Raw genomic sequence first — 24,980 nt, 5'->3', positions numbered from 1 at the left:
TGACACGATCTGTCTCTCTCTCTCTCTCTCTCTCTCTCTCTCTCTCTCTCTCTCTCTCTCTCTCTCTCTCACTCACACACACACACACACACACACACACACACACCTTGGCCTCAACTGTCTGATTACAATTACCAAGTAAGTGGACTACAGGTACTCAGACGCTCGCTCTCTCTCCGCTGTTCTGCCTCGTGTTTTGCTCTGGCTGATATTCTCCTCATGAACCGCAGCCTCAGAAGATCAGACACTCACATTCAAATCAACTCTGAGGCCCAGGGGCTTTCACACACCCAGAGCTTTCCTCTTCCTCCTCTTTGCTCCCCCTCTCCTCTCCCCTACCTCTTAGATCCCCGTCCTCTCATCTCTCACTCTCTACACTCCAGGCACTTTTCGGCCAGCATGTGTCCTGAGAGCTGTGGGATTTCTCCCTTTCTCTCTCAGTTCATTTCAATTCTGTCTGATTCATTTCAATTCAATTCAATTCAATTCAGTTCAACACTGTTAAACTCAACAAAGATTTATCGGAATAACGCATTACTATACAACGTGTAAGATTTGGGGTGATCTGTAAGCAGAAATGGAATATAATATACAAAACTTTTCATTAGTATATAATCAACAGTCAGTACATAGCACTGTGTTTCCATTAGCTTACAATGAGTCCTTCATATCTACGTAGGGAGCAGGTCCTCTTCCAACAAAGGCTACCATGTTGTGCCATCATGCATCCACAGTAGCCCAGAATGAAGAATACTGGCTCCAGAGAGCGCCTTGAGAGGTCAGCTCAACTCAGAATGATATAGTATTTGATTTCATGGCTTTCAACGTCTTAGCTGAGTGAAAAGTTCTCTTCATTTTTTAGTTCTGTATCTCAATGAGATAAATAAAGTGTTGAACTCTCAGATTCCCCACTAGCCAGGACTCTTTCCATCACACAGACATTTTGCCTCTTAGGGACACACTTACGGATGGCTATGGCATCGCTGGGGCTCAAACTCACAACCTCCTGTTGGGATCCACTGCACCTCTCAGGAACACATGAAGCAGCTCAGATTTTGTGGCTAAAGATGTTTAATTCACTGGAGAAAATATTTGTTGTTTTAACTTTAAAGCATGTCATCATCTCATGTGGTGCAACTGTCTCATCCCAGCATCCGGAGATTGTGAGTTTGAATCCCAGCAATACCATAGATGTCCATATCCAGAAGGCTGAGATGAAAATATTCCAGGTGGGACTGTGGGATAGAAGGAGTGCCAGCTAGTGGGAACTTTGAGTAAAAAAAAAAATGCAAACTCAGTTTTTTAGAAACAGTAGCTGGGAATATTTTTGACTTAAGAAGTTTGAGTTGGGTGAACTCTGGTTTCCATAAGTTGAGTCAACTCAATAAAAACCATGAAATCAGTTACTATATCATTTTAAGTTGAGCAGACTTCTCATGTTATGCAGTGTACGTTGATGCGACAACTTTAACCCCTTATTCTCAAGGGCATATGTTGGCCTCAAATGAACCGAAAATGTGTTTTGTGATGTACACATATCGTTATATCCTTACAATTCACTGCTGAAAGCCAAAAATCTCCGACGCTCTTTGTGTTATTTTATAAAAGTAACATTTCCAGAGCAGATCACTGAAGAGACGTCGTCTGTTTATAGTTTAGAGCCCAGAATTGGGGAAAAACGGGTCGACTTTCAGTAGAAAAACATAGTTCAGCTTCTTTTATTATAAGGGTTTAAAATGACATCATCTATTTGAGTGAAAGCAAGACAGTTACATCTCCTACGTTTTGAATGTAGCTTATGAATTCTGAAAGTTATGAAGAATATGACTGGTGAATATGAGATGGTGCTCTCGAGGAGTTGAAAAGGATCGTTTGGCGGCGCTGTAGCACTGGTTGGACTGGTTGAAGGACATAGAAGCATATTCTGCTTTTTTCTGATGTTCTTAATGGCTGTTTTCACTGGAAAAGAAAGAAATGGAGATCCACAACTTTGTCTTCTTTCCCTAAGTCTGTCTCTCTTCACTTGCGATTAGTGGTCTGGTGTCCTGTTCCTTGTACGTAGCTGCAAGGCTCGTGTATGTGTTGTGGATGGTGGAATGGGGGGGTGGGGGGGGGTGGGGGGCTTTACCGAGCAGGACGAACTAGCATGATAAATTAGGTCGCCGCTGGATAGCAAGAAAGAGCAGTTCATCTTCCTCGGCTGACCTTGAGCTTATGAGCAATAATAAAGCACGGTGCAGTCACTCCTGAAATTGGCTCACTCAATAACGCACACACACTCAGGCACAAGGGTCCACCCCACCACCCCTCTAACTCAAACGATTACAATCCTAAAGGAAAATCAATTAAACTATCTCCTCAGTAGTGTTTATTAGAGTGAGTTTTTCTGGTTGTAAGTGTTGGGTTTTGAGCTTGTAGCAGAAACTCTCAGTGCTGAGGCATTGTTAGCATAATTATCCACCAAGGAGCCAACGTTACCCAACACTGATGAATTGTGCTGCCTTGTAATCCTAGACACACTTCATATATCATATGATCAATGAGTTCCATAAGGAGAAAGCCAGAAAAAGCTAAACGTGTAATGAAGAGGAAGAAAATCGGGAACATGCTAGTACATGAAACCTCTTGCAAGAGGCCTGCTTTGGTCTCGTGTTAGATTAGTTGGTCTATTTGTTGTAAAAGTAATCAATGATTTTGATTTGCTGGGAGTTGATTAAGTTCTAAAGCTAAGAAAGTGTGTTTGAAGTGGTGGAGTATACGTGTATGTGTGTGGGAATGTGTAGGAAAGGCCAGGTTTTCTGGCTGAATGGCACGTTCAAGACAGGCTGTGTTTAAACTGAAATAACTTTCCAGGAATTTGCGATAGAAATATTCTTCAAATTCCACGTTAAACTAGAGAAACTGAGCTTTCTAGTGATGTCACTACAAATCCATAGTCATCTGGTTTGCCCACCTATTAGATCACAATGTGTGCAGATCAACCTTCAGACCTTGTTTATACTTTTTTATACATTTTCATTTGAAAATGTGATTTTCTTGATGAAAATATTACAGAAGTTGTTGAAGGCTGGAAACAACTGAGAAGTTGAGGAGTGTGATGTGGCTCGGTATTGGTAGAAATGAAGGTTCTGTGCAGGTACATTTTTCATTCATCAAGGTACAAACAATGTAAATGTTCCCTCAAAGGTACAGGAGTAGTTTGAGGGTCCGATTGTAAACCTTAAAGTAGTTTTTCTAGGTGAAAAACGTGTTTGTACCTTTGCATGACCTAATATTAATTAAATGACCCTTATTAGTCCTACAATGGGGAAATTTTACTTCCGCATTTCACCCATCCGTGCAGTGAAACACCACATACACACTAGTGAGGACACTAGTGGTTGGGATAGTGTAGTGGGTAACACCTCTGCCTTCTACACTGTAGACTGGAGTTCAATCCCCACCTGGGCGAACACCCTACACTATACCAATAAGAGTCCTTGGGCAAGACTCCTAACACTGCCTTGGCCTACCTATGTAAAATGATCAAATTGTAAGTCGCTCTGGATAAGAGCGTCAGCCAAATGCCGTAAATGTAAATGACATACACTAGGGGCAGTGAGCTCACTTGCCCAGAGCGGTGGACAGACCTATCCACAGCTCCCAAGGAGCAGTTGGGGGTTAGGTGTCTTGCTCAAGGCCACCTCAGTCATGTACCGTCAACTCAAGGGATCAAGCCGACGACATTCCGGTTGCAAGGCTGGTTCCCTAACCTCCAGCCTATGACTGCCCAATTATTGCCCAATAATATTTCAAAACAGAACAAAATAAAAAGCCCAGAGAGAAGACGGGGTGTTGTGGAGTCAGTACAACTTAGATAATGTAATTTCAGTCAATGATGGTAGTTATGTTCCCCACTAAAGGTATTGAGCTATATCCTTGAGGGAACCACCCCAGCGACAGTTAAGTATTTTTATTTCTGAGAGTGTACAGCTATAATACGCTTCATCAATAAAAGCATAAACTAAAAATGCTGGCCAGAGCTGAGAAAACATGGTCACAGATCCGAGCACATGGGAAATGTAAGTTGATAAACTGGTTGATTGTTCAGCTTTCTCCTTCAAATAGCTTAATTATGTACATTTTGCTGTTTTTTCAGTAAAAATGTGCAAAAAAAAATATTTTTATCAATTTGTTATATCAAGTACTGCTATTAACCGCTACTACTGAAAATGTACTGAATCTGAGCATATAGATCACTTCAGAACAAAGAGTTCTATATGGCACAAGAAAAGGGTTCTTCTACATTTACATTTAGCAGGCGCTCTTATCTAGAGCAACTTACAAAAAGTGCTTTATCTATCTAGAGAAAGTATCTTTGGTAGTTATCAATAGGTTGGAGAGAAAGCCGGTTCTGAGCTCAGATACAGCTAGAACAAAAAGGCCTTGCTGATACCCAGAGAAAAAGGAACACAGTGCAGTGCAATACTATGAATACTTAACTGGGTGCTCATTTAAGTGCTGTATAAAGGGATGTGTCTGTGTTTGAAGACGTGAGAGACTCTGCTGTACAGACAGCCAGTGGGAGTTCGTTCCACCACCTGGGTGCCAGTACAGAGAGAAGTCTTGATACTTGTCTTCCGCACCTCTTGAAGGATGGCGGGTCAAGCCGAGTACATGTACATGATACAGTTCGAGTTTTGACCATTGCCATCAAGTAGGGAGGGTCTTGTCTCTTTTGGCTTTGTAGGCAAGGATTATGGTTCTAAATCTGATGCGTGTGGCTACAGGAAGCCAGTGAAGGGAGCACAGCAGTGGGGTGACGTGGCTGAACTTGGCGAGATTGAAGACGAGTCGTGCTGCCGCATTCTGGATGAGTTGCGGAGGCTTGATGGCCGCATAGGAAGACCAGCCAAGAGTGATTTGCCATAGTCAAGCCTTGAGATGACGAGACTGAACCTGGGTGGCCTCTCGAGTGAGAAAAGGGTCAGATCCTCCGGATGTTGTACAGGATAAACCTGCATGACCGAGTCAGGTTCACGATATGAGCCGAGAACGATAACTGGCCATCCAGAATCACACCAAGACTTGGAGAGTTCTCGAATGAGATGGCAAGATCATGATGAGGAACCAGGAGCTTGACATCGTAACTTCAGAAGAACCCTTTTTCAAACGGCATCTACAGCACATTCTCCAGCAATCTGAAGAACCTTTTCACCATGCAAAGAATCCTTAATTCATGCAAAAGGCTCTTTGAGTGTCTGTGATTCTATATCGAACCGTTCTCTTTACTAAAGAACCCTTAAAGAACCAACTTTTTTTTTTTTTTTTTTAGAGTGTAGCCAAAAATGAGTGTGTGAAGTTGCATTGGCAGTGTGAGAGAGACTTTCTGGGATGCGCCAACAAACTTTAATAGCGCAATGGTTTAGAACTTTGGTCTCTGTGATGTTGATAGGATAATTATACACTAAGGAATCATGTCCCTGTAACTTGAATACACTTTCCATCTTGTAGGTCTAATATTAGAGCCAGTCCATGTCTCATTTGATCTGTAAGTTTCAGAGGGAGCAAGACAGCCGGAGAAATGAATGAAGCAAATGAGGAGAACGTGATGACTAGCTTTAACAGGCAAGCACACCAGCCTTCATCAGGAAGCAGGAACTCCAGTGGAGCTGTTTTTCTCCTTCACCTGTGTCTGATAAATTGCTTAAGTTTTCTCTTTGGTCAGTCAATCAATGTGTTTGATGACTGGGAGATGTAGTTGGTTAAGCGATGATGCAAAAAGAGAGTTTGTGAAGTGGCGATGTTGTGCAGCCTAGACCAGCCCTGATGGGTTTTGGTCTCCATAGCATATTTATCCTGTAAGGAATCATATCCCTTAAGACTTGACTAAATTTCCACCTTGCAGGTGTAGTATGAGAGCCAGTCGACGTATAATATGACTTGTACGTTTCCAAAGAAGCAAGAAAGCCAGAGAAATGAATGAACACGATGACTAGGTTTAGTAGGGTAGCACACCAGCGCACAGACTTCCAGCAGGAGGCTTGAGCTCCAATTGAGCTGTTTTCTTCTTCACTGCTGTGTCAGATAAATTGCTTTATTTCTTTGTTTGGTCAAAATAATCAGTGTGTTTTCTAGCTGGGAGTTGTAGCTGATTAAGGGCTTAAGAGGTAGCGCTGGCATGTGAGGGTGTGTAGTAAAGATCAGACCTACACACTCTGCTGTGAAGACCAGCAAGCATTTTATGGTCAAAGCTGGTCTATGCAGGTTTATGCTGGTCTGGTTCTAGTTTAGCTGGTCACCCCAGCATGGTCATGCTGGTTGACCTGCGTACCAGCGTCAAATCACAGCATAGTGATCAGCATGTCAACTCCTGTTGCTGAACGGCATACTAGCATCCCAGTACGATAACATCGCTGCAACATATCAGGACAAAACCTTGTATCTCCATGTTTGTCGTTTTTCAGCTTTTGACATATTTAAAAACGCCTGTCGCCCTTTAGATCGTGTGTTAATTTCATGATGGTTAATTTCATGATTACCCCGGAGCCGTACGGGAACTGAACACTTGTGACTGAACACCACTACAGCTCTTTACTGGCTCTGACTTCATAGGACACTGTACACTGTCCCAGTGCTCCACTCCACCTCTGTTCTGTTTATTATTCACTGCACTATTTGTTCTCCAGTGTGCAATATATATTCTTTCTGTGCAATAATTCTTAAGATGTGCAGTATTATATAACTCTATAAGCTATCCAGGGAAGGTGCAGTAACTAACTGCTACCTCACTTGTCTGTTGTCTATTGTCTGTAAGATTTATAGTCCTTTTCTTATCTTATCATTTTTTTAGGCAAGTGTATATATGTATATACTATTTTATATATTATAGCCTTTATTTATTTATTTTCCTCTCATTTTATTTTTAATAGTTTTGCATCATTACTTTTAATTTGTATTATTGTATTATTACTCTATTAATCTCTTATCTTCTTTTGATCTTAATCTCTTATCGTCTAAACCTCAAGTTTTATTTTTATCTATTTTTATCTTTTATTCAGTTTTTTAAATTTTCTTTTAATTTAAAATGATTAAATGTAGTTATTATTTTCTTTGTCATGTCAATCCCTGGTTTTGTAAATGCTTGGCTACATTGAAAATGAGGGTTGCCCTCAATGTACTTCCGAGTCGAAATAAAGGTTGATAGATAGATTGATTGATTGGTTGGTTGATTGGTTGATTGAGTATTTTGTGCGTAAAGGCCTTTTGATTGCTGCTCAATTTCGTTGTACACTGTGCAATGACAAAGGCATCCTATCTTAGCTTATCTGTCTTAGAAATAGTCCAAAAAATCTGGTTCCATTGATTTTAAACGTAAAATTAAACGTAAAGTATGTTTTTTTTTCCCTTCTCCTGTAAAGTTACCATATTGAAGATACAAGGTTTGGTTCCAACAGCAGCAACATGCTTGTTTTGCCAGTGACCAGACGTCCCAGGCTGTGCTGTTTATTTCTTCCAGGGCTCTTTAACATCTTAACACTTTTGATAAACTTGCTTAGAGCAAGTCCATATATCACTTGATCTTTTTCAAAAAAGAAGCAAGCAAGCCAGAATAAATGAAGAGAGTGAAGAGAACATGATGGATAGCTTTGGCATGCTAGCATGCTAGCGTAGCAGAGCTCCAGCCGGAGACCTCGGCTCGAGTGGAGCTGTTTTCTACCTCCGTCCTGTTAGATAAATTACTCTATTTGTTGGTTTGGTTAAATCAATGTGTTTAATGGCTGGACGATGTAGTTTATTAAGTGCTGAAGCTAAAACAAGTGTGTGAAGTGGTCACAGTAGCATTAGAGTGTGTAGTGCTGTTAAGGCCTTAAATCAAAATCCTCTTTTGGAAAACAGATTGTTTTGGATTTTGTTTTACCTCTTAAAAAGTCAGACGTAAACACACCCAGGATGCATTGTGTTCGGAATAGCGACAGATTGCACTCGGAGGTGGTCGGAGGCGGATCTTGACCGCGTTCGACGCAAGTAAACGATGCGTTTTCTATAGGCGCATTTAATTATGTAAGCAGAAATGTGTCAATTATGTAAGTAAGTAATTATAGCAGCTGGGAGACAAAGGCTTCTCCTTCACAGTGTCTTCCTACATATGACAGCACTCAGGTATAACGCTGACAGTAACAGGTGATTTTGCTTCATGCTGCTGGCAGTAAAACACAAACAAGGGCCTAATTATTTCAGTGGAATACAGAAACATATGACGGTCATTTCTATTTAATATCGTCATGCTTGTCGTATTAACCTCTGTTATTTTTATAATACTGTTTTTATTTCATTGTCAAGTTCTAGTTGGAAACAAAAGGGTCAAATTTTTTGAAACACCCATGAGGTTAGGACTTCAGGAGCTGGTGTGAAGGCCTAATGTCAGATTAACCACCAACACCGAGAGTGGAAACAACTAATATGTTAATTTACAGTGGCTGTGTCCAATTTTGTGAGGCCATCTAGAGGTTCTAGGTGCATCCCTGATTGTGGGATTTAGTGTTAGCTTGACCAGTGCTATGTTAGAAAAGGAAAAGAGTAGCTCTAAGCTAGAACTCTTTACTGAGTACTGTAAAACGTACGAAAGGGGTGCCTTTTACAAATTTCTTACAAAATATTTAAGCTTCAAATGTGATCCAGATATAAAAAAAGGTTCATGTGAACTTGTATAGTGCTAACATGCTGCTATATATCCTATAGGTGTGCCAGCAAACGTTAGTGTTATCGGTAATGTACAGATCTGTAATTGTACATGAACACAAGCGGTGGAAATGAGCCTCTTTGCAGGGTGGTGGGCTACACTCTACTTGATGGGGTGAGGAGCTCGGCCATCCGGGAGGAGCTCGGAGTGGAGCGCTACTCCTCCGCGTTGAGAGGAGCCAGCTGAGGTGGTTCGGGCATCTGACCTGGGTGCGCCCTGGACACCTCATGGTGGGGGTGTACCAGGCACGGCCTACCGGGACAAGACCCCGGGGTCGTCCTAGGACCGGCTGGAGGGATTATATCTCCAAGTTGGCCTGGGAGGGGCATGGGTTCCCCGGGAATTAGCTGGAGGAACAGGGGGACAGGGCCGTCTGGGATCCTCTGCTCTCTCAACTGCTACCACGACCTTATCTGGACCAAGCGGTTAATGATGATGATGAGGATGATGAGGATGCTGTAATGTGGTTTTGAGCGCCTGTCTCAGCACTGTGATGCCACTAGCATAATAATCCACCAAGGAATAATGTTCCTGAAAGGAAAAATAAACAGTCCAGCTAATTTGATTTCTACATCTCAGAAGAAGTTAAGCTAAGCTAAGCTGGTAATCAAGACGGAGGAAAACAAAAAAGGAAGAAAATAGAAAACGTGATGGCTAGCTTTAACATGCTAATACACTAGCGCAGCAAACATCGAACTGGAGGCTTTGGCTCTTGAGCTACTTTCTGTTTTGGTCCTGTATTAGATGATGATAATAATAGTAATAATAATAACGATAATAACACTAATAATAATAATTTTAATTTATATAGCGGCTTTCATAAACCCATGGACGCTTTACATCATTCTAAAAAAATTATTAAGACTACAGAGAGGAAGGAAGGTTTTTAGCAGGGATTTGAAGGAAGACAGAGAAGAGCAATCACGAAGAGTGGAAGGTAGAGAATTCCAGAGTTTGGGGGCAGCAGCACTGAAAAGATCTGCCACCCATAGAAGAAAGTCTAATTGGGGGAACAGTGAGGAGTCCAGCATTGGAAGATCGGAGAGCAGGAGAGGGACAGTATAAAGAAATGAGATCAGAAAGGAATGTTGGAGCCAGACCCGTAAAGCCTTGAAGGTAAGAAGAAGGATTTTGTGCTTAATCCTAGAACTAATAGGAAGCCAATGCAACTGTCGAAGAACAGGAGTGATATGAGCCGCACGCTTGGTGGAGGTCAGAGCCCTGGCTGCTGAGTTTTGGATGTACTGAAGATGATTGAAGATAAGATGAAGATATTTATTTACTCAAATTGATCTCTTTGGTGGCTGGGAGATGGAATTGACTACGTACTGAAGTGTCGGAAGAGTGAAGCATTGACCGAAAAAGCTAAACCTCTCGCAAGAGGCCTGTATTAATGTTTGATGGCTGGTAGATGGAATTAAGTGCTGAAGTGAAAGAGGCAGCTAAACACACGACAAAGAGAAAGGAAATGGAGAACATCACAAGCTTTAGCATGCTACTGTAGCAAACCTCTCGCCAGAGGCCGGCTCTGGTCCCGTCTTAGATCTTTATTTCACCGTATTGATATGTTTGGTGGCTGGGAGATGGAATTGATTAAGTGCTGGAGTGAGGAAGAGAAGAGAAAGTTAAGTGATACGTTTTTTAATCCCACAAACGGGGAATTCCACCTCCGCATTTAACCCATCTGTGAAGTGAAACACCACACACACACTAGTGAATAAATACACACACACACTAGGGGACAGTGGGCACACTTGCCTGGAGCGGTGGGCAGCCCTATCCACGGCGCCCGGGGAGCAATTGGGGGTTAGGTGTCTTGCTCAAGGACACCTCAGTCATGGACTGTCGGCACTTTAAGCATGTAAAGAGAACAGGATGGCTAGCTTTAGCATGCCAGTGTAGCCTCTCGCCAGAGGCCTGCTCTGGTCTTGTGTTGGATTCATTGCTTTACTTGCTGTAACATGATGGATGTTTCTGATTTGCTGGGAGAGGAAATAAAGTGCTAAACTGAAGCAAGTGTGTTTGAAGTGTTAGCGTTAGCCTTTGTGTGTGTGAGGATGTGCAGTAAAGACTTTCTGGGATACACCACACTATAATAGCTCGACGGTGCAGTACATCTCTTTGGGGACGTATCCTGATTGTGCCTCGTAAAGCAAATCCCTGGTCAAATCTAGCAAATGTAGTGCAGAGATGAAGGAGCACGGGCGGGAACCGGCGCTAGCCTACTTTCCGCTGTCTTTTTTTTTTTTTTTTTTTTTTTGCTCCTGTGGTACGGAACACCCCGGAATAAAAGTGCAAGCCAAGCATGTGTGGATCTTTCATCTCCGAACAATGTGTAGGGAGGGAAAAAAACAAAGCACAAAACAACAGAGAGGTTCTGGTGAGGTTGGAGTGTGTATTTTTAGAGCCGTGTTGTGACGCCCTACATTAGCCGTGAAAGCTGCTCGTCATATATCTGGGAGAGATAAAGATTGTAAAAACGAGGAGGGGAATTACATTCGTTTGGCAGATGGAGTGGAGACTCATGACAGTGATGTAGTGGAAAAAGAGACTACATTTGTGTGTTTTCTGTGTATTTATCTCTTTGTGGGGACCAAATGTGCCAAGGATGAGGAAAACATGCACATTTAGTGGTTGTGGGGACCGTTTTCTGCTGTCCATGAAACAGAAAAATGCATTTTTACTGCAGCTTTTATTAGGCCAAATTCTATCTGCAGCCTCTATATACTCTTACAAGGCTCTTTTACTATGGCTATTACTAGTTACATGCCACATAAGCAGTTACTTAGAGACTCTGAGCCACTAAAAGGCTATTTTTGTATTATTATTATTATTATTAATTTGTCATTGTTTTATTATTTGTATAGTTTTATTACTTATATTTATTTATTCTAAAGCAACAAAATGAGCGGCAGTATCATGGTTATGATTCAGTTGCAGGCGTGAGCGAGTGGTCTTTATTCATGATTGTGAAACCGCTATTGTTTTGTTATAACAGTTTTGCAAAATAATGAAAAAAAAAGAAAATCAAAAAAGGCTTTGTATCCAATCCGCTTGTGTCCAACTGTATCCAATGCTTTTTGTATCAGCAATTCCTTCCACCACAAAAAAAGTGGCACCCTTTTGCTTTAGGAACAGAGCCATAGAACAATATCAGGTTCAGCTCAGTTTTTCAGCATTTGGCAGATTAATTTATGTTGTTTTGTTGGTTACACTTTACTTGAAGGGTGTCTATATAATACATTCATTACATCTTACGTGAACACCATCACATGTTCATGAATGTTTAAATCAACATTCATAAAGCACATGTTTTATATGACATTAATAGACATGTTTAAATTAAAGTCCTGTTTTGATTTTGAATGGCTGTCACGCTTGGCTCCTCCCACTCCCCCATGTGCTTTTTCTATACCTTTTGATAGTCCACTTTTTCTTTTTGTTTTTTTTTTGGTCCAGCCCCCTTGTTTAGTGACTCCGCCCCTGCTTCTGTGCCCGTTGGTGCCTCTGTTCCTTGTGTCCCGGCTCTTGTCCCTGTTTAGTCCTGTCCTTGGCATCTGTTTGGTTTTGTTCCGTTTGTTTTTGCCACACTTTGGAGCCGTGCGCCTAGATGGGGGGATATGTCATGCTTGGCTCCTCCCACTCCCCCATGTGCTTTTTGTTTACCTTTTGATGGTCCATGTGGTTTCTTTGTTTTGGTTTTTTTGGTCCAGACCCCGTGTTTAGTGACTCCGCCCCTGATTCGTTTCACCTGTTTCCCACCTGCCCCTCATCATCCCTGTGATTATTATTTTTTTATATTTTGTTTTATTTCAAAGCAGGAGCAGCAATCACAATACAAATAAGATGGTGACATTGATAACATATTCCAGTCCTTGCTTAAGAATTTTGTTGTTTTCTCCCAAGTTAACAAACCAAATGCAAAAATACAAGGGACCAAACCAAAAAGCCCACACAACCCCCATTGTGCATTTACAGAAATCTGCTCATGTCAAACAAAACATATACATTAGCACCCACCCGTACAAAGACGCCAAGACAAACGCACCAGACATGACCGAAAGACAATGCAAAGACAAATACGTCTCTACATCAACATTTATACATAGGGACAGACAAACAAACCATAATAACACCATAATAATTTAAATAAATAAATAAATATAATAATAATAGTATAAAATAAATAAACAAAAACGATAATAATAATAATAAAATAAACCTAATTAATTTTCTTTATTGTATTTATAATCAGTCAGTGGGCAGCATTGATAGCGAATCAATATATGACATAAAAGAATTCCACTTGGAAAAGAATTAGCTTTCAGTATTTCAGTAGTCAGTATTACCTTTCAGAGTATAAGCAATTTTCAGACATCTAACCCAACACCCAGAGCTTTTGACATTGTATCAAAGTAGTTCAACCAAAACCTCTGCAAAGTAGGACAGTAGTAGAACATGTGGCTCAAGTTACAAGGAGACATCAAACACCTGTCACACTGATCGTTAATAAAATTTAGACAATTGTGATTTGGATCGGTGAATTCTGTGTAAAACTTTGAATTGGATTAACTGAAGTCTTGCGCAGGGCGTACAAGTGCGCCCCACACAACTTGCCCTATTCCACCAGAGAGCTGAGATAGAGAGGCCTAATTCACCCTCCCAGGCAGTTTTAGATTTATTTGTGGGTGAATTCTCCCAGTCCATAAGACGTCAATACACCCTGGATATAAAGGATTTCAAAAAAGGGTTCAGAGACAACATCATCCCATGTTTGCTGTGTGGGAGGGTTCAAAACATCTGGGAAGAGGGAACGAGCACAATGTCTGATTTGAAAGTATCTCTACTGATGTGAAGAGGGCAGGCTGAACTCTGCAGATATATCTGCAAAAGTTCTGAAAACGCCATCCGTAAAGAGGTCGCTAAAGGATTTTATACCCCTGTCAGTAGTGAAAGCAGCATCCCGTGATGATTTTTACTGAGCACTGATTGATCAAACCAGGAGCTGCTTTTTAATTACAATATAATATTGGACTTCCTCGAGGAGAGGCTTGGAGATGGGTCAACAAACACACCAACATCCAGAAAATCACTATTCATTATATGTATATATATATATATATATATATATATATATATGTATATATATAATATGCAAAATCTATTTGTGTAGTTTTTATTTGCTGAGAAAAGTGTTAATATTTGAATAAACTATATATATATGTATATATGTATAAAAATCATTATTAATTAATATTGTATACATTTTGTTTGTTCAAATATTAACACTTTTCTCAGCAAATAAACACAAAGTACACAAATAGATAGATTTTGAAGATGTGTCTTGGGTGCCTAAGAGTTTCACCCAGTACTGTATTAGAGAAATGAAAGCCACTGATAGCGGTCCATGCAACCTAGATTAATCGGGTGAGTGAGAAGGAAATTGGGGCCGATTTACTACTGAGACTCATCATCCCTCAATACAAGCGAATTTGTTCACAAGCGAATCTTGACCTCTCCAGCATGGCAGACAATCAGATTTAACACCTCAGATGGACAGTGACAGACAATGAGGCATCTACGGTCTGTAAAGCATATCACACATTTGTTTGCTGATTTGTATTCAGTGAACTTGTGGCTAATTACAGTGTGCAGTTGTTCTGCCATCCTGGTTGTTGACTGAAAATCTGGCTTAGGGGCATCAACAGATTTAGAATGTGATGTAGCGTTATTGCTGTCACATAGCAGTACACCTGTGTGTATAGGTGTGTGTGTGTGTGTGTGTGTGTGTGTGTGTGTGTGTGTGTGTGTGTGTGTGTGTGTGTGTGTATGCGCGATAAGCAGGCGAAGTGTCTGCAAGAGGTGAGTCTCAGAGACTATAAAAAGCAGACAAGTCATACAAATCTGCACACAACCAGACCGTGAATGTGTGTGTATGAGATAAGGACCCGCACACATCTATATATACACACATTCTTCTAGGCCTGTCAGAGCAGATTTCACCAATCTGCTTTAAGTTCAACATTAAAAAGCAGATACTTAATTCAAATGCAAAACAAAGCTGTTGGCCTTTGTTTGCACATGTGGCAGCTGCTTCATGGTGGAAATCGCTGAGCTCGATAAGGTTATCGTCTGTCCTCAACATCAAAGAAACAAAGTTGGAGGTGGAATTTACAAGTTTAAAGTTAAAACCACAGGTTTTAAATTCTGTTCACGAGTGAATGGAGACTTTATATGAACCAGGTCATCTTCGCCATCCTTCAAAACCTTTAAATAACATATTTTTAGTGAATGTTTTGTCAACCCTTGACATTCTAGTGTTACCATTGTTGTCTTTCTATGGCTCTTTCTTCAGTAAAGTAGTAAAAACTGTCCTGGCCATTCAATGGGGTAACTAGAACACTGTTGGCTGTGTGTGTAATATGTTGTGACTTTGGGTAGAGCTGCTAGTGAGCAATGATGAGTGAAAATCCATGTATGAAAACAGTTCACACTGCTCCACAAAGTAAAAGAACATGGCAAAAAATGTAAATTGATAGTTACTCTTACTCAGCTCCTTCCATTTATATACACTGTATTGTGTACTCACCCATCCAAATCATTGAATTCAGGTGTTCCAATCACTTCCATGGCCACAGGTGTATAAAGCCGAGCCCCTAGGCCTGCAGACTGCTTCTACAGACATTAGTGAAAGAATGGGTCGCTCTCAGGAGCTCAGTGAATTCCAGCGTGGTACCGTGATCGGACGCCACCTGGGCAACAAGTCCAGTCGTGAAATTTCCTCACTACTAAATATTCCACAGTCCACTGTCAGTGGGATTATAACAAAGTGGAAGTCTTTGGGAATGTCCAAATCAGCCATGAAGTGGTCGGCCACGTAAAATGACAAAGCAGGATCAGCAGATGCTGTGTGTAAAGTTTGGTGGAGGGGGGATCATGGTGTGGGGTTGTTTTTCAGGAGTTGGGCTCGGCCCCTTAGTTCCAGTGAAAGGAACTCTTAAAGCTTCAACACCAAGAGATTTTGGACAATTTCATGCTCCCAACTTTGTGGGAACAGTTTGGGGACGGCCCCTTCCTGTTCCAACATGACTGCGCACCAGTGCACAAAGCAGGTCCATAAAAACACGGATGAGCCAGTTTGGTGTGGAAGAACTCGACTGGCCTGCACAGAGTCCTGACCTCAACCTGATAGAACACCTTTGGGATGAATTAGAGTGGAGACTGTGAGCCAGGCCTTCTTGCCCAACATCAGTGTCTGACCTCACAAATGTTTTTCTGGAAGAACGGTCAAAAATTCCCATAAACACTCCTAACCCTTGTAGAAAGCCTTCCCAGAAGAGTTGAAGCTGTTATAGCTGCAAAGGGCAGACATCATATTAAACCCTATGGATTAAGTTTTTAAACACCTCAGTGTCGCTGCTGGACTGAGAATAGTCCCACCAACCAAAATGGTCCAGCCAACAGCGTCCTGTGACCACCGATGAAGGACTAGAGGACGACCAACACAAACTGTGCAGCAGCAGATGAGCTGTCGTCTCTGACTTTACATCTACCAGGTGGACTGACAAGGTAGGAGTGTCTAGTAGAGTGGACAGTGAGTGGACACAGTGTTTAAAAACTCCAGCAGCACTGCTGTGTCTGATCCACTTGTACCAGCACAACATACCACCACCACATCAGCATTACTGCAGTGCTGAGAATGACCCACCACCCAAACAGTACCTGCTCTGTGATGGTCCATGGGGGTCCTGACCACTGAAGAACAGGGTACCAGAGTATCAGAGAAACAGATGGACTACAGTCTGTAACTGTAGAACTACAGAGTGCAGCTATACAGTAAGTGGAGCTGATAAAATGGACCATGAGTGTAGAAACAAGGAGGTGGTCAGACGGTTACGCCTGATTGGTGTATGTACATATATGACTGCATCACAACTACTGAATTGTGTATTACTGCACCACAGCACAAAAAAACGATGTTAATGGCTTAAAAGCTACTGAGGGGCTGGCAACGACTGTTCTTAACTAGAACTCAGCTAGGTAACAGGCTAAAAGAGCCAACAGCCTAAAGAACTCAATCATCAATATCACAGACTTAAAGTATTTCCGGTATGAGTAACTGTAAATGTAAATCGGCAGTATAAAAGTCCATAAATGTCACTTGAATGGATTACATGCTTCATGTCTCGTCAGTAGTAACATCAAACCTGCCTAACAACATCCTTTCCCGTGACAAAATCGCAGTAACACATGGCCTCTCATGGCTTATTGCTTTAATATCCCATTAGTGACACACGAAATGAAGGTGATGCGTACCCCACAAATCACGTACTAATAGAAGTACTGAGAGAGCCTGTGTTTTCAATGGAAAAGTGTGAACTGTGGTAACAACTGACACAAATACTTATATATATATATATATATATATGTATCTAATCACACTAAGCCATCCAAGTGGAGTTGTGTGTTGTTTTTTGAGTGTTGGGGGTCTTTAATCCATTTATTGATGTGGCATAAATGTCCTAATACTTCATAATACCACTTTATATTGACTCTATGTAAGATGACTTCACACTCCAAGGCATTATTCATCCTGCACCACACTTCAGTTCCTATGCTGATGTATGCTGGATGTACTAAAAAGTTCAGCGGCTCCGTAGGGAGCATCACGCTGGAGTTGTTTTTGGAGCTGCTACTTTTTCACTCAAGTTGTTTTTGTTAGATATTTTTACTTCTACATGAGTCATCATTGAAGTTTTTGGCCCCTATTCTCACATCTGTTTCCTCCTAACCTCATCTTCTCAACGATTTTCAGCGAGCTGTGTTTGGCCTTGTAGCATAAAGTGAAACTCCAGCCCAAGTTTTTAATGCATTCTTACCATCAGCCCTCAAAGCAGAATCGTTTTCTAAAGGAGCTTCTTCTCCTGCAAAGTTAGTTGTGCTTGTAACCGTTCCATGTTTGTGTTTGCGTTCGCCGAGAGAAAAATATCGGTTTCTGCTGGGACTTCCTGGATGGACAGCAAACAAATAAATGGTTGCAGAGTGAAATTAAAGGTTGGGAAGTTAATTAAATTACTGTCATTGAAATTAGACAGGGAGCAGTCTGCTGTAGCCAAATTAAAAATGCAGAAAGGAAAAAAATACGAATGTTTTTGTCTGTCAAATTAGACAAGTGAAGTTCAAATATTGCCGAAACATCGCTAATGAGCTGCAGTAATAAGCTGATTAGGTCCAAACGAACACAAGGCGCATAACGAACCTTGTAATCCGGTGCGTATTGCTTCAAGCCAGTGTCGGCATTTGTTCATCATTTAATTCTAATTAATTGGATTGAGTTTTTTTTATCCGAACAGTGAGATATTTTAGAGGGATGGAATTTAAAAGGCGCTTTATGGGGGGAAATAAAAGAGAGAGATTTCATTCAGCTGTGCGTATATGGAAGTGTTAGTGTGTTGGGGTGGGTGTGTGTAAGGGGAGGGGTGGTATTGGGTGTGTGCACACAGCAGTTAGTTCAGACAGCAATGACTGTTTGAGACGTTTTCTGCTTGTTTGTGATAACAGCACTATTTTTTTTTCTATTTTAACTCGTCATTGAGCCCCGAATCACATTAGGAGGCGACAGTTCAGTAAAGTTGACTCCCATTACTTAGGTAGGTATGTTTGAGGCCGTTCTTCTTGCAGTTTGTGTGTACAATGTGTATATATTCACATACAACTTCACTTACTGTATAGCCCCCCATGGACCCTCACAGAGCAGGTACTATTTGGGTGGTGGATCATTCTCAGCACTGCAGCAACACTGACGTGGTGGTGGTGTGTTGGTATGTTGCGCTGGTCTGAGTGGATCAGACACAGCAGTGTGAGAAACAATCGGTGTGATCTTCTGTACTTGCCTTTAGCTTGTACCTGCAACCAAATTGCAACTATGATGTTATTTGCGCAAAACACACTGCATCTCGTTTTCTATTTCTTAAATAAAAATGTGTTTTAAGGGTCGCTGGGTTGATGCTTTAGGTATGTGTGTGTGTGTTTGGGGTCTATAAGGTTATTTCACTGTTTAAAAGACTGCAGTGGGTCAGTGGCTACAGCAGAGGAGGTCAAAGTGAGAGAAATTCCCCAGAGAACAGAGGAATACTGATGGAGGAGAGAGGGAGGGGGAGAGGGAGGGGGGGGGGGGGGGGAGGGAGGGAGGGGGGGGGGGGAGAGGGAGGGGGGGGGGGAGGGAGGGAGGGAGGGAGGGGGGGGGGGAGAGGGAGGGAGGGAGGGAGGGAGAGAGAGAGAGAGGGAGGGAGGGAGGGAGAGAGGGAGGGAGGGAGGGAGGGAGAGAGAGAGAGAGAGAGAGAGAGAGAGAGAGAGAGAGAGAGAGAGAGAGAGAGAGAGGGAGGGAGGGGGAGAGAGAGAGAGAGAGAGAGAGAGAGAGAGAGATGAATGCTGAGAGAGGGAGAGGGAGAGCAAAAGTGAATTTCTTTCTTCTGTTGGTTCTGCTGCTTTCTAAATAGCCAGACTGATCCAGAAACACACTTTCTAAATCACCAGACTGATCCAGAAACAGACTTTCTGAATCACCAGACTGATCCAGAAACACAATTTCTGAATCATCAGACTGATCCACAAACTTTCTAAATCACCAGACTGATCCAGAAACACACTTTCTAAATCACCAGACTGATCCAGAAACACACTTTCTAAATCACCAGACTGATCCAGAAACAGACTTTCTAAATCACCAGACTGATCCAGAAACAGACTTTCTAAATCATCAGACTGATCCACAGACTTTCTAAATCACCAGACTGATCCAGAAACAGACTTTCTAACTCACCAAACTGATCCAGAAACAGACTTTCTAAATCATCAGACTGATCCACAGACTTTCTAAATCACCAGACTGATCCACAGACTTTCTAAATCACCAGACTGATCCAGAAACAGACTTTCTAAATCACCAGACTGATCCAGAAACACACTTTCTAAATCACCAGACTGATCCAGAAACAGACTTTCTAAATCACCAAACTGATCCAGAAACAGACTTTCTAAATCACCAGACCGATCCACAGACTTTCTAAATCACCAGACTGATCCAGAAACAGACTTTCTAAATCACCAGACTGATCCAGAAACACACTTTCTAAATCACCAGACTGATCCAGAAACAGACTTTCTAAATCACCAAACTGATCCAGAAACAGACTTTCTAAATCACCAGACTGATCCACAGACTTTCTAAATCACCAAACTGATCCAGAAACAGACTTTCTAAATCACCAGACTGATCCATAAACAGCTTTCTAAATCACCAGACTGATCCAGAAACAGACTTTCTAAATCACCAAACTGATCCAGAAACAACTTTCTTAATCACCAAACTGATCCAGAAACAGACTTTCTAAATCACCAAACTGATCCAGAAACAGACTTTCTAAATCACCAGACTGATCCATAAACAGCTTTCTAAATCACCAGACTGATCCAGAAACAGACTTTCTAAATCACCAAACTGATCCAGAAACAACTTTCTTAATCACCAAACTGATCCAGAAACAGACTTTCTAAATCACCAGACTGATCCAGAAACAGACTTTCTAAATTACCAGACTGATCCAGAATCAGACTTTCTAAATCACCAAACTGATCCAGAAACAGACTTTCTAAATCACCAGACTGATCCAGAAACAGACTTTCTAAATTACCAGACTGATCCAGAATCAGACTTTCTAAATCACCAAACTGATCCAGAAACAGACTTTCTAAATCACCAAACTGATCCAGAAACAGACTTTCTAAATTACCAAACTGATCCAGAAACAGACTTTCTAAATCACCAGACTGATCCAGAAACACATTTTCTAAATCACCAAACTGATCCAGAAACAGACATTCTAAATCACCAAACTGATCCAGAAACAACTTTCTTAATCACCAAACTGATCCAGAAACAGACTTTCTAAATCACCAGACTGATCCAGAAACACACTTTCTAAATCACCAGACTGATCCAGAAACAGACTTTCTGAATCACCAGACTGATCCAGAAACACAATTTCTGAATCATCAGACTGATCCACAAACTTTCTAAATCACCAGACTGATCCAGAAACACACTTTCTAAATCACCAGACTGATCCAGAAACAGACTTTCTGAATCACCAGACTGATCCAGAAACACAATTTCTGAATCATCAGACTGATCCACAAACTTTCTAAATCACCAGACTGATCCAGAAACACACTTTCTAAATCACCAGACTGATCCAGAAACACACTTTCTAAATCACCAGACTGATCCAGAAACAGACTTTCTAAATCACCAGACTGATCCAGAAACAGACTTTCTAAATCATCAGACTGATCCACAGACTTTCTAAATCACCAGACTGATCCAGAAACAGACTTTCTAACTCACCAAACTGATCCAGAAACAGACTTTCTAAATCATCAGACTGATCCACAGACTTTCTAAATCACCAGACTGATCCACAGACTTTCTAAATCACCAGACTGATCCAGAAACAGACTTTCTAAATCACCAGACTGATCCAGAAACACACTTTCTAAATCACCAGACTGATCCAGAAACAGACTTTCTAAATCACCAAACTGATCCAGAAACAGACTTTCTAAATCACCAGACTGATCCACAGACTTTCTAAATCACCAGACTGATCCAGAAACAGACTTTCTAAATCACCAGACTGATCCAGAAACACACTTTCTAAATCACCAGACTGATCCAGAAACAGACTTTCTAAATCACCAAACTGATCCAGAAACAGACTTTCTAAATCACCAGACTGATCCACAGACTTTCTAAATCACCAAACTGATCCAGAAACAGACTTTCTAAATCACCAGACTGATCCATAAACAGCTTTCTAAATCACCAGACTGATCCAGAAACAGACTTTCTAAATCACCAAACTGATCCAGAAACAACTTTCTTAATCACCAAACTGATCCAGAAACAGACTTTCTAAATCACCAAACTGATCCAGAAACAGACTTTCTAAATCACCAGACTGATCCATAAACAGCTTTCTAAATCACCAGACTGATCCAGAAACAGACTTTCTAAATCACCAAACTGATCCAGAAACAACTTTCTTAATCACCAAACTGATCCAGAAACAGACTTTCTAAATCACCAGACTGATCCAGAAACAGACTTTCTAAATTACCAGACTGATCCAGAATCAGACTTTCTAAATCACCAAACTGATCCAGAAACAGACTTTCTAAATCACCAGACTGATCCAGAAACAGACTTTCTAAATTACCAGACTGATCCAGAATCAGACTTTCTAAATCACCAAACTGATCCAGAAACAGACTTTCTAAATCACCAAACTGATCCAGAAACAGACTTTCTAAATTACCAAACTGATCCAGAAACAGACTTTCTAAATCACCAGACTGATCCAGAAACACATTTTCTAAATCACCAAACTGATCCAGAAACAGACATTCTAAATCACCAAACTGATCCAGAAACAACTTTCTTAATCACCAAACTGATCCAGAAACAGACTTTCTAAATCACCAGACTGATCCAGAAACACACTTTCTAAATCACCAGACTGATCCAGAAACAGACTTTCTAAATCACCAGACTGATCCACAGACTTTCTAACTCACCAAACTGATCCAGAAACAGACTTTCTAAATCATCAGACTGATCCACAGACTTTCTAAATCACCAGACTGATCCACAGACTTTCTAAATCACCAGACTGATCCAGAAACAGACTTTCTAAATCACCAGACTGATCCAGAAACACACTTTCTAAATCACCAGACTGATCCAGAAACAGACTTTCTAAATCACCAAACTGATCCAGAAACAGACTTTCTAAATCACCAGACTGATCCACAGACTTTCTAAATCACCAGACTGATCCAGAAACACACTTTCTAAATCACCAGACTGATCCAGAAACACACTTTCTAAATCACCAGACTGATCCACAGACTTTCTAAATCACCAAACTGATCCAGAAACAGACTTTCTAAATCACCAGACTGATCCATAAACAGCTTTCTAAATCACCAGACTGATCCAGAAACAGACTTTCTAAATCACCAAACTGATCCAGAAACAACTTTCTTAATCACCAAACTGATCCAGAAACAGACTTTCTAAATCACCAAACTGATCCAGAAACAGACTTTCTAAATCACCAGACTGATCCATAAACAGCTTTCTAAATCACCAGACTGATCCAGAAACAGACTTTCTAAATCACCAAACTGATCCAGAAACAACTTTCTTAATCACCAAACTGATCCAGAAACAGACTTTCTAAATCACCAGACTGATCCAGAAACAGACTTTCTAAATTACCAGACTGATCCAGAATCAGACTTTCTAAATCACCAAACTGATCCAGAAACAGACTTTCTAAATCACCAGACTGATCCAGAAACAGACTTTCTAAATTACCAGACTGATCCAGAATCAGACTTTCTAAATCACCAAACTGATCCAGAAACAGACTTTCTAAATCACCAAACTGATCCAGAAACAGACTTTCTAAATTACCAAACTGATCCAGAAACAGACTTTCTAAATCACCAGACTGATCCAGAAACACATTTTCTAAATCACCACACACTGACCCAGAAATTAATGTACTAAATGATCTTTTTAAATCCCCAGACTGATCCAGACTCAGGTATTTCTTTTCTTTCTGTGAACATGATTGATGCTAAATGCAATTGTTGGTGAATTTACCTTCCATTCTGCCTCTCAGTGGTGCAGCAGCACCACTTTATCACATTTTATCACAGAAAGCATCTTTAATGCTGAACTGTTTTTCAGATGGAGTTTAATTTGAGGATGGAAAAGAAAGAGGAGATGGCATGATAATAAGAGGGGCTGAGGGTTCATTTCTGCAAAAAACAACAAAAAAGACGAGTGAACAGAGAGACTCTCCTTTAACCCGGCGCCCGGCTCCGTGTCAGAATGGCCTTCTAAAATATTCATCTAATAAATATTTCAGTGCTGTCTAATAAAAGCCTCTCTCTTCATTAACACACTGACTGGGCCACTCATTGATCAAGCTTTCTGTTTCATGTCCAGAATATTTTCTTTCTTACTTCATCTCTCTGTCTCTCTCGCACTCTCTCTTCTTGCTTTAGGTCTCTCTTTTTATATATCTGTCTCTTTCTTTATCTCTTTCTTTCTTTCTTTCTCCCAAACTTTTCACCAACTTTCTCGCTCTCTCTCTCGCTCTGTCTGTCTGTCTACTCCAGTTTCTCTCTCTTTAGCTTTCTCAGTCTTTCTCGTTTTTTCTTTTTTACTCTCTTTCATTCTCTCTCTTTCTCTGTCACATCTGGGTCCATTGACTTACATTAAAAGTAGAGTCATTTTTTTCCTTCTCATGTAAAGTTACCATTTTGGAGATACGAGGTTTTCGTCCAACAAAAGCAATATATATATATATATATATATATATATATATAATAGCTTTTAGTCTTTCTCTTTATCTTTATCTGTCCTTTCAATCTGTCCCTCCTGATCTCTCATATATTTCTCTCATTCTGTGTGTCTACATTTCTTTATGTTCCACTTTCTCTCCCTCTCTCTCTCTCTCTCTCTCTCTCTCTTTCTCTCTCTCTCTCTCTCTCTCTCTCTCTCTCTCTCTCTCCCTCTCTCTTTCTCTCTCTCTCCCTTCCTCTCTCTCTCCCTTTCTCTCTCTCTCTCTCTCTCTCTCTCTCCCTCTCTCTTTCTCTCTCTCTCTCTCTCTCTCTCTTTCTCTCTCTCTCTCTCTCTCTCTCTCTCTCTCTCTCTTTCTCTCTCTCTCTCGCCCTCTCTCTCTCTCTCTCTCTCTCTCCCCCTCTCTCTCTTTCTCTCTCTCGCCCTCTCTCTGTCTTTTGCCCTCTCTCTCTTTCTCTCTCTCTCTTTCTCTCTCTCTCTGTCCTTCTCTCTCTCTATTTTCTTATTTTCTCTGTTTTTATCCGTCACTCTTGATCAAGTTTCTCTCTGTATATCTGTCTGTTTTTCTTTCTCTCTCTTAATCTCTCCTTTTTATCCCCCTCCTCTCTCTCATTAGTGTGGTTCTCCTGCAGGTTTCTCTGCTCCTGCTGCTCTTTTTTTTTTTACACAGGCTGAGTTTTTGTCTGAAAGTGCTTTTACATTCGTCCTGCTTTTAAATCTTTAAGTCGGGGTTTAATTGGACCAGAGCGTCAAACTGAGGAGAACAAAGAAAAGAAGAATGACAAAATGGAAAGCCGTCTCCCATTCAGGGTGACAAACGTT

General features: G+C 41.0%; 1 long non-coding RNA gene across 1 annotated transcript in view; it reads left to right on the top strand.

The window, feature by feature from the left end:
• The window catches only part of LOC108439676, a 163,160-nt gene extending 139,407 nt beyond the window's left edge, over positions 1-23,753 (top strand). Inside the window, exon 2 of the long non-coding RNA XR_005129251.1 lies at positions 23,541-23,753. This is a non-coding gene — a long non-coding RNA (uncharacterized LOC108439676). The remainder of the gene's footprint in view (positions 1-23,540) is intronic.
• Positions 23,754-24,980: the final 1,227 nt, after the last annotated feature.

The sequence above is a fragment of the Pygocentrus nattereri genome, chromosome 20, assembly GCF_015220715.1.
Source record: "Pygocentrus nattereri isolate fPygNat1 chromosome 20, fPygNat1.pri, whole genome shotgun sequence".
NCBI lineage: Eukaryota > Metazoa > Chordata > Actinopteri > Characiformes > Serrasalmidae > Pygocentrus > Pygocentrus nattereri.
This window is presented reverse-complemented; position numbering and strand designations above follow the sequence as displayed.